Source organism: Rattus norvegicus, chromosome 17 (genome assembly GCF_021556685.1).
Source record: "Rattus norvegicus strain SHRSP/BbbUtx chromosome 17, alternate assembly SHRSP_T2T, whole genome shotgun sequence".
Classification (NCBI taxonomy): Eukaryota; Metazoa; Chordata; class Mammalia; order Rodentia; family Muridae; genus Rattus; species Rattus norvegicus.
The window spans coordinates 23,214,373-23,227,528 of NC_141550.1; the positions used below are offsets into that span (position 1 = coordinate 23,214,373).

At 44.9% G+C, this 13,156-nt stretch overlaps 1 protein-coding gene and 1 long non-coding RNA gene across 17 annotated transcripts in view; one reads left to right on the plus strand and one right to left on the minus strand.

Annotated features, from left to right (window-relative positions):
* The window catches only part of LOC148000072 (uncharacterized), a 91,940-nt gene extending 91,485 nt beyond the window's left edge, over positions 1–455 (minus strand). For all 13 annotated transcript variants that reach the window (XR_015641216.1, XR_015641222.1, XR_015641221.1 and 10 more), the window contains exon 1: positions 340–455. This is a non-coding gene — a long non-coding RNA (uncharacterized LOC148000072). The remainder of the gene's footprint in view (positions 1–339) is intronic.
* Nedd9 (neural precursor cell expressed, developmentally down-regulated 9) overlaps positions 226–13,156 on the plus strand; it is a 179,050-nt gene continuing 166,119 nt past the window's right edge. For all 4 annotated transcript variants that reach the window (XM_087590011.1, XM_087590013.1, XM_087590014.1 and 1 more), the window contains exon 1: positions 226–404. The gene's annotated coding sequence lies outside the window, so the exon portion shown is untranslated. The remainder of the gene's footprint in view (positions 405–13,156) is intronic.

Here is a 13,156-nt window from a genome sequence, read left to right on the forward strand (position 1 = left end):
CTAATCAGAGAGTCTGACAGAGAAAGAGAAGAACAAGAATGAGGAGGGAGAAGAGAAAGAGGAGGAAGGGGAAGAAGAGGAGGAGGAAGAGGAGGGGGAGGAAGGGAAGGGGGAAGGGGAGGGGGTAGGAGGAGATGATGGTGGTGTCGGTGGTGGTGGCAGTACAGAGCAGAGCGGAAGTGAATTGAGACAACATTGCTTCTCAGCAACCGGAAGGAAAACCCCACACATGCGGTTGCTCAGTAGAGAAGAGCTGTCAGCTGCCCTTAGATGCAAACAGGGGAGCTGCAGAGAGCCAAGCATAAGGACACAGAGGGAGCAGTTCCCATCCCTGCCTACCCAGGAGAGATCAAGGCGGCCAGGGTCACAAGATGGTCTATCCATTGTGGTTCTTCTGCCTTCTGGTGAGTGCCAGCCACTTGCTGTGGCTTGGGGTGAGGGTAGGGCTGGAATGCATTGAGATGTTTACTTCCTGTGTTGGTGTCAGACATCCGGACGGACGTGTCTCCAGTTAACACCCCTTAACAGTGGAAGGGGAGGGTTCTGCCTACCCTGGAGGTAGTTTGACCTGGAGCAGCCCCCAAGTCTGTTTCGAGGTCATGTAAGAGGCTGATGATTTCTACTGTTTAAACCATCCTCTTTCATTGCTTCTTGGTATGTATGTACAGGACTCCTCGCCTCCTGCTGTGGTCCCAGAACTTACCCTGGAGGAGATAATGATTATTTCAGTCCTTTAAGCATAGATTACAGTCATTTGTGTCTATGACATTTTCAGTCGCTCTGGAGAGCAAGAAATTATGACTGAGAGAGTCCCACCATGTGTCATCACTAAGTTAATTTATTTAACAACTAACTAGAGAGTGCTCACACTGTCAGCCATATTTTAAGTCAGAACCTAGATGGGAACAAGCTTACACTGCAGGAGAGACGTGGACATGAATTAATACAAGGAAGGAAGAGTTGCTTTTTTCTCTACTTCAAAGTTCCTTTCCTGGATCATCTGTGAATTCACTTGGCCTGTTAGCCAGAGAAAAATAAATGTAATTATATGTTACATAAAACTAGACGACTCAAAGCATCAGACAGGTGACTGAGGCCCATGTCTAATCCTTAACTGCAGGAAGGAATCTAGGGGTCTGGATTTCTAGCAGATGCTGGGACAATACACAGCAATGAAGAGAAAAGCTTGAATATTGCTTGAGGTCCAGGAGAATGCCATTAAGGAGAGGAAGGTAATGTTAACTCAGATGTACCTAACACCTTCTTCACAGATTAGAGTCTCTATTGACTTAATCATTTTCCTGGTGCAGACAATGAGACACACTTACATATGAGATTAAAAAAAACCAAAAAACATGTAGTTTTTTATATGAACAAGCAAGTGTCAATGCTTCCATATCTGTGATTTCTTGAAATAACCTCTCAAAATAGACATGTCATAGGCATATTTTAGATGGTATATTTTGGTGGATTTCTACAGTCACATTTTTTGGAGTCTTGTGTCCTGAACCCCAAAATGTGCTGAAGGCCAGAATATATTGTGGGGAAACTGAGCCTGTCTTGGAATCAGTAAGGACCCATAAAGAGCATGGAGCTGAAAAACTGGGTGAAGAGGAAGGGTTCAGGTGGCAGTCAGAGGGCAGAGGGATCAGCCACACAAGGCTCCGGGAAGAGAGATCCACTGTTAAAAGGTGAGAGCATACAGAAGAGAGGGAAAAAACAAGATTGACCTGGAATGGGCAAAGGGGCAGCATTTAGGTTGCTGTAGGCAGAAGTTCTCAACCTATGGGTCATAACCCCTTTGGAGGCAGGTCAAACAACCCCTTCACAGGGTCGCACAACATATCAGGTATCCTGCATATCAGATATTTACAATACGATTCATAGCAGTAGCAAAATTGCAGTTATGAAGTAGCAACAAAAAGAATTTTATGGTTGGGGATTACCACAACGTGAAGAACTGTATTAAAGGGTCACAGCATTGGGAAGGTTGAGACCCACTGCTGTAGGCTATGGAGGCTATCTGTGTGGCACAGCCTCTTGTTCCTGCAGCCATGATGCACAAACCAACACAGGATTACAGCAAGCACTAGAGATTGCATCAAGGGGTTGCAGGGAAGAAGGAAGGCTGCTGCTGGGGTCATGTGGTAGAACATTTTGCAGTTAACTTATGTTGTAACAAGGAGCCCTCCAATGATAAAAATGTACAGGATAGTAATTGTCTAAACCAGCAGCAAGTGACTCGTTATGATCAAGTGCCACATAGTGCACTCAGGTTGGGTATACCAGGCTTGGATGTGATTGGTAGCTGGCTCACTCAATATCTCTGTGCACAGATGAACAACGTGGTGTAGAATGACCTAGTGACTGTGATCTAACCAGAGGCAGGACTTTTTCAGCTCCACCTGATGCGATGGGACAGGGTTGTATAGATAGCCCATCACTGACAAATACTATTCAGCACATGACTGTTACCCAATGGCCAACTCCCTTGACCTGAAGCATTTTGGTTTTGAGATCTCTCTGATCTATCAAGGGCTGCAGTCGTGGGTAGGGGTGGGTGGTACTCATCACTGGTCTAATGTCATCCTGGAGAAAGACCATATGAACAACCTCAGGAAAAGCTCCTTGTGTCATGCATGACACATTTCTCCAAAAGGACACATTCTGCTCCAAATGCTACCTTTCCTTTGCAGATGGGTCTCTTCCACAAATCACTTGAACCACATTTCTAGAGTATGGAACATAGCATTGTTTTATATGCTATAAGATGGTAGCTTGGGTCTTAATCCAATTGAGTCACATAAAAATTATTTTTGACCATGTCGTTCCTTTGTTCCACTGATTTTAGCTTCAGTAACAATTTTCAATGCATAGTAGCATGGTCTGTTTGGCCTTATCCAAAACGCACGTGTCTACCCTCCCCCCTCCCCCCTCTCTTTCTGTGTGTGTATGTATGATAGATAAATAGATACACAGATAGATAGATAAATGTAGACTAGACAATACATTTACATCTGGGGGGGAGAGAGAGAGAGAGAGAGAGAGAGAAACAGAGACAGAGACAGAGACAGAGACACAGAGAGAGTTTTTGAGTTTTTGATTGATTGATTGATTGATTGACTGATGATTGCTTCATGGTTAATGTTCACAGCAGCATTCTAGTGATGAACTCATGACAGTCTATTGACTTTATGAATTTACAGTATTAAGCAACTGGCAAGTACGCAGGCTCCGAGTTAGGATGACAAGAAGGCACAATGACTCTCAAATTTCTCCCTCGCGGGCGTAAAATACTGTCAGCAGGGATGTAGGGTTGTACGGCTTAACCTGAAGTTAAAGACAAGTTTTAAAAGCCAAATGGAGCAGCACATCCGTCATCTTGTACTGGAGAGGGAGAAAGCAGAGAGCTGGGTGGCAGCCTGAGCTTCATAATGAGATCCTGTGGAGGAAAAGAGGGAGAGGAGTTGGGGACGGGAGGGAATGAACACTTTAATTAGACATCAGGAATGGATGTATTAGAAAGCAAAAGGCCAGAGGAAGGAGTTTTCAAAGGAGAGATGAGACTTAAAATGGGAGGAGGAAGAAGGGAGAGATAAAGATACCCCAAGAATGTGAGAAAGATAAAGATTGCACCCTGCCCAACCTGTGCAGGTTTGCGGAAATTACAGCTTTTGCTTTTTTTTTCTCATCCACTTCCCTATCACACAAAACCCATAAACCCTCAGTGAAGAGACCCATGTAGTTTAAATCCGTTCCTTATGAAGCCCAGGCCGCAGAGCAGCAGATCAGGTCAGAAGTGCTGGTCCCTTTGCTTGATGCTAGGGAAAGCCAGATCTCTTAAGGCGCCCACTTGGGAGTTTCCCATTGATGCGTTCTCTGCAATTGCCTATCCCTGCCGCTCAGGAGGCTGCTCCGCTATCGCACTATCATCCAACCGTATGGCCTGAGAACCTCTAATAACCTCCTGCCTACTTTCCATGACTCTGAATTCCCCACCCACAGCCTTATTTGCAGCGAGAGGAAACATGTAGAGGAAGCGAGACTGTGGGTGGTTCTGTGTGGCCCTGGGAAGCAGAGTGGTAAGCCAGAGCCTCGGGTCACACCAAGGGACACAGCTTCAGCCAGCCATAGCCATGGACTGACTGCAAGTTGTGGCTCACTGCTACTGCCCAGCATCATGAGAGCAGATCCAAACACATCCAGGCACAGCATCCATTCTCAAAACCCCAAGTGTGGTTTCTACTGGGTATCACCTTTAGACCATCAGAAAGTTGGAACGTCTTAATTTGAGCCTTTGTAAATTGAGGACCATCTTGTATGTACACAGTATGGGTGTGTGGAGAGAGGGGTTTCCTTTAGTATAGGGCCAACAGGCTTCAAACCAGTAGGATGCTGCATTTCAGTCCGAGGCCTTCATACTCAGGAAAGAGAAGGCCTTTGCCTAGTAAGGTCTTCAACTGACCAAATGAGCCCCTCCAACACCCCTACATTATGGATAACTATTTTAATATATTCACAATCTAATGATTTCAATGTAAATCTTACAAGAATGGGATCCATCCCATAAACAGCCACCAAAACCAGACAATATTACTGATGCCAAGAAGTGTTTGCTGATCGCAGCCTGATATAGCTGTCTCCTGAGAGGCTCTGCCAGAGCATGACGAATACAGAGGCAGATGCTCTCAGCCAACCATTGAGCTGAGAACAGGGTCCCCAATGGAGGAGTTAGAAAAAGGATGGTTTGCAACCCCATAAGAACAATACCAACCAACCAACCAGAGCTCCCAGGGACTAAACCACCATCCAGATAGTACACATGGGCAGACCCCTGGGTCCAGTGGCATATGTATCAAACAATGGCCTTGTTGGGCATCAGTGAGAGGAGAAGCTCTTGGTTCTGCCAAGGTTTGATACCCCAGTGTAGGGGAATGACAAGGCAGGGAGGTAGGCAGGGGTAGGTGGGCAGGTGGGGGAACACCCACATAGAAGCAGGGGGAGGGGGTATGGGATAGGGGGGTGTATGGACAGGAAACCAGGAAAGGGGATAACATTTGAAATGTAAATAAAAAATATCCAATAAAAATTTATCAGTGTGGCTTTGGCTTAATCAAGTTGATGTATAAGATGACCAATCTCAGATATTGTCCTGCTTTTCAGAAACTTGGTAATTATTTTTACAATTGTTGAGGATCTAATATGATTCAAATAATGTTCTAGGTCCTGAGAATTCAGCATAAGTTCGCAGACAAGCCACAGCCTCAAGCAGATCATATATGGAGACAGAATAGAAAGTCCAAGAAAAAGTAATTGACATATTTATAGTAAATTTCACACCTCCAAAAGTACTATGAATTCAGCTAATGTCAATCAAATTTAAATCTTCCCTGTCAAAACAGATTATTTTAAGAAAAGGAGCAGACATTTTTTTCCCCGACTTTGCAGACTTTACTATCTATCAGGGACAACAGATCTAAGGGACACGATCATGTGAAACACATTCTAACACCTACACACAACATAGTGTCCATTACATAACTCTCAGTGGTACTGGAACATACAGCTCAGCTGTTGGGAACCATGGGCGTGAAGAAATTACATGCAACTGTATTTAAATTGAAATGGTCAGAGTCATCTATGAATACCAATTTTATGTTCTGCACGATGTCTCTATTTTTTTTTTTTAATGGCCCAGCCAGTTAAGAGAACCACCTCAGAGGTGACTGCTCTCAGGAGACACATGACTGAGAGTGTATACAGGTTTCTCTGCATGGCTATTTATTTTATTAGCCTCATTACGGTGTGTGTGTGTGTGTGTGTGTGTGTGTGTGTGTGTGTGTGTGTGTGTGTGCGCACGCACTCGGAAAAAAGAGACCAGGCATCAGAAATCGAGACATTAGCCCATGCTCTTCAGAACTGGGAATTGATTTGCTTACAAGGAATGTGTCTGTGCTGCCCTGCTGTGAAATGACACACATGGCCATGGGCGTGGAAATAGAATAAAGGGTCAACCCTTCCTTAAGGGATGTGTTGGTCAGAGGCATCTGCTCTAATTTAGATACTGACCCCAAAGGTCCCTGTGTTAAAGGCACTCATTGTGCCACTGAGAAGGTGGAACCTGCAGGGGGTGAGGGTTATCAGAGGGAATCAGGTCACTGGAAGCCTGTCTGTGATGGGGAGATGGGGACCCCAGGCATTCCTTTTGTTCCCTGACCGTGAGGTTGGTGGTTTTCCTTGCCACATGCTCCCGCTTCTAGATGCAGCCTTGTCATGGCCCAAAGCAGCAGAGCGACTTAGCATGGGTGGTGCTGGTTCTGATTGCTGTGATAGAATAATTGACAAAAATCTTATGGTTCAAGAGAGGGTGCAGGCCATCAGGGTGAAGGAGGTTTGCCATCAAATGCGGTTCTAGTAGAGGAGGCAGCGGCATGATGTGGCTGGTCACGTTGTCTCTGCAGTCAGGAATCAGAGGTCAATGGTGATCTCAGCTGCCTTCCTCCTGGTCTCCCTTCCTGTTCAGTCCAGTACCTCAGTCTGCAGGATGTGCCACCCACCTGCATTCCCGTTGCATCTTTTCTCCTTAGCTAAACTCAGAAAAGACTCTCACAGGCAAACTCACAGGTACCCACAAAGACACACAACAGGCTCATGCAAAGCTGTATCAGAGGCACAAGCTAAGGCCTATCATGGGTGTACACAAAGATGTATCACAGCCTACACTTAGATATGTCATAGGCATACAAAACAATACATCACAGGCACATGCTCAGATATGTCACTGTCCCAAATGGGGATGTATCATAAGCACATGCTAGATATATCATAGGTACATCCTAAGATAGGTTATAGGCACACACAAAGACTTGCCTAGTAGATGATTCTAAATCCGGTCAAGTTGCTGGTGAAGATTAACCATCACAAGAACTGAGAGCTCTGAAACCTGAACCCAAATAAACCTTTCTTTCTGTCTGGTTAACTGCCTTTTGTTACAGCGATGGGAAGCCAAGTGGTGCTTCACCCCAAGGTTTCAATCAGGACTGGGAAGACCACAGGGGTTGAAATGCACACTGGCACACTTCAGAGTGGAATTTTAGTAAAGAAATCAAGGTTATGATGGACTGCTAATCATTTCCAATACGTAACCCCTACTCTCAAGAACCTCTCCAGTTTGAGTGGTGGTGCAGAGAACACACTTCGATGAGACAAAATTCACATTTAAGACACACCTAAGTATACTGCTAAGTGAGAGAAACTAAACTGAGGAAGCCCTGTACTGTGTGACTCCAAATATGGGGCCTTCTGGGAAACGGGAAACCACAGAGAGAGATGAAAACTCATTGGCTGATAATGGCTAGTGAGGAGAAGGATGAGGACTTTAGAACACAGCAATGGCTTCATATGATGCTACAGACACAGAGGTTTGACATTCTACACCTGTAAAAACTGGAGTCCCCAACGTTGAGTGTAAATCGTTCACTAATTATTTATCGATGTAGGTCAATGAGTCTGTGGTGTGGGATGCTGACAGTGGGGAAGTATACATAAGTAGGGCGGAAACGTGTGGACCTCTCTCTACTTTCCTTGAAATTTTGCTCACAGTCCCAGATTTCTATTATAAATAACTTATTTTTAAAGAGCTAAGCAGCCCCTTTGGCATTCTCGACAGGGGCCAAGAATGTACGCAGTTAGGTAGGATGTTAGCACTCATGCTTGGTCCGCTCTTGTCCAACCTGGTTTTGTTTGATAGGGTGTTTGGTTGTCATTTTGTTGTTTATTTGTTAGTGTCACAAATAAAAAAAAAGCTAGAGGCATCTGAGAAGAACATCAATTTGAGAAAATGCCCACCCTTGATTCAACTGTGGGCACGTCTATGGTGCCCCTCTTTTTTTTTTTTTTTTGTTCTTTTTTTCGGAGCTGGGGACCGAACCCAGGGTCTTGTGCTTCCTAGGCAAGCGCTCTACCACTGAGCTAAATCCCCAACCCCTATGGTGCCCCTCTTAATCGATGATTGGTGTGGGAGGCTCCGGCTCACTGTGGGCAGTGCTACCTCGGCACCAGTGGTGTTGGGTACTATAAGAAAGCAGGTCGAGCAAACCATGGGGAGCAAGCCAGGAAGCACCAGCTCCGGACTCCCAAATCCTGCACTGTTTAAGTTCCTGCCCTGACTTTTCTCAATGATGGAGTAAGATGTGGAAGGGTGAGTGGGAATGAACCCTTTCCTCTCCAAGTTGCTTCTGGTCCTGGTGTTTTACGGCAGCAGTAGACACCCTAAGACATCTCTACCCGGAAAGACACTTGGGAAACAGCTACAAGGCATATATAGTATATCCCTTGTTCCTTCGACTCTAGCTCCAGTTCACCTTGCAGCAGCAGCTTTCTGTCACAGTGCTCTTGTTGTCCCATCACACACTCCTCTGGTAACCTTTCTTTCCCAGCATGGGACACAGTAGGCACCTACAGTCTGTTTCCTCTGAGCTGTCAGCTCCATGGCTATAGGTTCCTATCCTTTTTTCCTTCCTATATCAACATATAGAAAGTGCTGGAGTGAATGAATGAAGGAGCAAGTTAGTGAGTGAGTGAGTGTCTGAAACTAGGTCTCTGAGACAGGAAAGAGAGCTCTCTGTCCATAAGAAACAGTCCAAGGTGGCCTTGCTACAACAGGACTCAAAGAGGAAATCATGAAGGGAGGATAGAAATGAGGGCATGAGCAGAGCTGTGTGACCTATAGGGGGAGCTTGTGAGGATACAGGAAGACAGAGGTGGGGTCTGGAGGGCAGGGGACCAGGCACTGGCAGAAAGATGAGAAGACCTCTCCGTCCAATTGTGTACACTGTTGTCAAAGTTAGACTTTTCCGCCGGAGAAGCAATGTGGCCCTGTTCTGGTGTTTGGAGAACAACTTGGTAGATAAACAAAGTTTCAGCACAGAGTATCTTTGGACTGAACATTTTGCAGAGAAAATATTGTTGGCTGCCTGCTTTGACTTTCGGAAGACGTTAGCAACGTTTCATGCAGCCTCTTACTCCGAACCTGCCTAGCACTCGAGCTCTGGCCTTCCTGGTTTCCTGCAGGGATGATTTAGCAGAGGACTCCATCTCCTGAGCTGAGTTTCAGAGTCACCGTTCATCACTTAGCACCCTTGAAAGTATTCCCCAAATACTTAGAGAGGTGCTAGACCTCTCTGTCTCCTGTTTTCTCTCTACTGATGTTTTTTTTTCTTCTGAGTAGCATAGCAGTGTGACTTGACCCTAGCACTCCTCAGCCTGGTGTGGGCTTCTTCCTTTAGAAATCATGAGTGTGAAATGCAGATACCAAAGTTCAAAATGCAGACGCTAGTGCCCATCAGTAAGCTATACTTTTGCTCTTCACTCTGGAGTAGTATCCTACTTTTAAAAGCAGTAGAGGACAGTGTTACAAAGGGTTGAGTGCCAAGTTTAAGTCAGCCAACCCAGCAAAACACCCAGTATGATGCCAGTTTCTTTTTATGCTAGTTATTTATTTTATGGTTATGAGACTTTTGCCAGTATGAATGCATCCCCACCATTGATGCACCTGGTGCCTGTGATGGTCAGAAGAAGGGGTTGGATACTCAAGAACTGGAATTATGGATCGCCGTGAGGTCCTTGACTACTGGAACCAAACTTGGGTCTTTTATTAGAACATGTCCTCTGACCTACTGGGCCATCTCTCCAGCCCCATGAGGCCAGTTATTTTTAATGATCTTTTACATCTGTCACTTTATGCAATTAAGGTCTAACAAAATGTAGACCCAGAAATTTTTAAAAGTGGGATGGGATCCCTATACAGGCTGATTTTATGCCACAGACCTTGTCAATGTTCAAAATTTTTCAAGGAATTTGTCATTTTCATTATTAACAGCAGACTCAGGCATTCCTTAATATTACATTGACGTGTGTATATTGGCACACTTATTTATGTGCATCTGAGAATCTGTGGTTGAGGGGAATAGAGAAGTAGTAAATTTTTGTGTTTTCTTAGCCAATTCTGTTGCTGTGAAGAGACATGACAGCCAAAGCAACTTTTATAAAAGAAAGCATTTCACTGGACGCTGGCTTACAGTTGTAGGGGGTTAGTCCATTATCACCATGGTGAGAGCAATGGCAGTAGGGAAGGCAGGATGCTACAGAAGTAACTGAGAGCTACATCCTGATCTACAGGCAGGCAAGCAGGTGTGTGTGTGTGTGTGTGTGTGTGTGTGTGTGTGTGTGTGTGTGTGTGTGCGTGTGTGTGTGTGTGTGTGTGTGTTTGGAAGGGCCTGAGGGGGGAGGGGAAGAGAAAGAAAGAAACAGAGAAAGAGAGAAAGAGAGGCTAGACTTGGCATGGACTTTTGAAATCTCAAACCCTGTCCCCAGTGACACAGTTCCCACAACAAGTCCATGCCTACTCCAACCACCATCAACTGGGAACCAAACATTCAAATACATGAGCCTATAGGGGCCATCCCTATTCAAACCACTGCACATGTTAAGAACTGTTAAGCCTTTATAGTAAGTCTCAGTAAGTCTTTGTTGTTTGCTTCTCTTGTTCATTTGGTAGCCAATAATTGCCAAAGTAGAACAGGAAGTGAAAACATTTTCTAAGCTTCATGAGAAGCAACAAGGTGCCTTCTACCTGAGGAGACCCCTTTCTTTGCAGCATGGGGACAGTCAGGAAGCAATTGGCAGCAGCATACATTGAGACATGATGGCTGAGGCTCAGGAAATAGACAGAATCATGGGAACTAGAGTAACTGCTGCCATGCTCCCTGGAGCAAGTCAGTCTTTCATCTGCAGAGGACGACGTAACAAGGCCTACCACACTGGGTAGTTTTGAATATGAGTTAATATGCAAGTTCAGAGTCATTCTTAGTTATATAGTAAGTTTCAGGCCAACCAGGGATACAAGAAAGGGATACAAGTATTTGACGAGAGAGAAAGAGAGAGAGAGAGAGAGAGAGAGAGAGAGAGAGAGAGAGAGGATGGAAATTGCATCAGAGGTCACTGCAAACAAGATGAAGCCCAAATAGGTTTACATCATTCAGTTCAACTCAGCTCAGCCTCAGTAAACAAAGACACGTGATGTCTGGAGCTGCTGTCCACAGACCAACTTGTGAATCAGCCACTGGTCACCAAGCATGTCCTGGGCTTCTGAGCACTGGTGAGCCCAACGCAGATATGATGACCACCAGCATCGACTTTTCCGAATGGATATGAGTTGGAAAACTCCTGGACACATTTGCTGTAGTGTTGATATGTACCCAGGCTGTAGTGTCTGCTGTGTGGTTCATGAATAAAGAGAACACTTTGGTCTAGTAGACTTTCAACATTCACCGCTCTTAAAAAGAATTGTATCCATTAAGTGTGTCTGTTCTCTCACGAAAACATGTACACATGCCATAATGTGTGTGGAAGTCACAGAGAAGCTTCCGGGTGTCAATTTTTTCCTTTTACCATTGAGGTTTGAGACTTGAACCAGTTCATCAGGCATGGTGCTAAGTGCTTTTACCAACTGAGCCATCTGGCCAGCCCTCCACAGACAACTCTTATGTACTAATGAAGAATCAGAAGAATAAAAAGTGTTGCTCGATCCATTATGTTCATGACAGATCTTCATTGCTTTGTCAATTATATATTTAGGCTTCTGGCTCACCTCCATCCCTATCTGCCTCTCCCTCATAAAGTGCAAACATTCACGAAGGACCAATGACCAGAGGGGAAGAGCTTAGTGCCAGGCTGAGCACAAAACCATTGCACTCAAGGCTTCCCCTTGGCTAACACCTTGACTGTCTCACCAAAATACTTGGGAATACACACCCCCGAGAGGCAGCATTTACTGCCCCTGACCACACTTGGGAAAAGCCCTTGGAGAAGCCAAGCTGAGGAGCTTCCTGAATTACTGAGAATTCTGACAGAGATACCAAACTCCCACTGCTCTGTGGGATTCATGTGAGGATGATGCCAAAAGAGTTAGTAGTTACATTACAGAATTCTAGTGAGTCATTGGTTCAGTGGGTATCATACGCTCCTCAAATCATATTGCCATAGATGGAGTTGAGTTTGGTCTCCTGGGGAGAGTTAAAACTCAGACTAGAATCATCATAAGACTTTCCACGGGAAACCCTCTAAGAGAAGCAGAGCAACTTGCTAATTGTAGTTTACTGTAAATCTAACGACAGTGTAGCATTTATGAAGAAAGATCAGAAGGTCTGGATGCCAGTCATTGGTGGGGGAAATCTCTGACTAGGGTAGGCACGGTCTGTTCCTTCAGTAAGGAGACAACAGCACTGGGAGATCAGTCAAATGTCCTTTCTCTGAGATGTTTTCCAACAGTAAAAATTGTTAAACCATATTTGTGCTGGCTGTATATTTCAAAAGTTCAACCTTATAATCACTTTCGCAGACACCCCACACTGCCCCACCTAGATTTCCAACATTTCCTTGATGAAGCGTGATTACAATAGAAAGGAATGCTATTCTTCTCCAGCCACAGAGAAGGATTGGTCTTCCTTTGTCTCAGAAAATAAATCACTGGTTGTGTCAGAGACCTTGACCTAAATCTTAATTAATGCCCGTGGCCTGTTTAGACCGATGTGTGCAACTTAACCAGACAGTCCCAGGAGGGAGAATTAAGTGGCTGCAGTAAGGAAAAAGCCTATATTTTGATTGACCATTCATGGAATTTATTGCAATGCCCATTCTGCTTATACTTTAGCGTTATTAAATTTGGCTCTTGGTAATCCTTTCTTCTTTTTTTAATTGGATATTTTTTATTTACATTTCAAATGTTATCCCCTTTCCTGATTTCCCATCCATAAGCTCCCTATACCATTCCCCTCCTTCTTCTATGAGGGTGATACCCCACCCATCCACCCACCCCTTCCCGCCTTCCTGCCCTGACATTCACCTACACTAGGGGATCGAGTATTGGTAGGACCAAGGGCTTCTCCTCCCATTGGTGCCCAACAAGGCCATCCTCTGCTACATATGCAGCTGGAACCATGGGTCTGTCCATGCGTACTCTTTGGATGGTGGTTTAGACTCTGGGAGCTCTGGTTGGTTGGTATTGTTGCTCTTATGGGGTTGCAAACCCCTTCTGTTCAGTAGAATGAAAATTGGGTTTCTATTTTATGCTTAAGTGTTCTAGTTAATCCTGGCT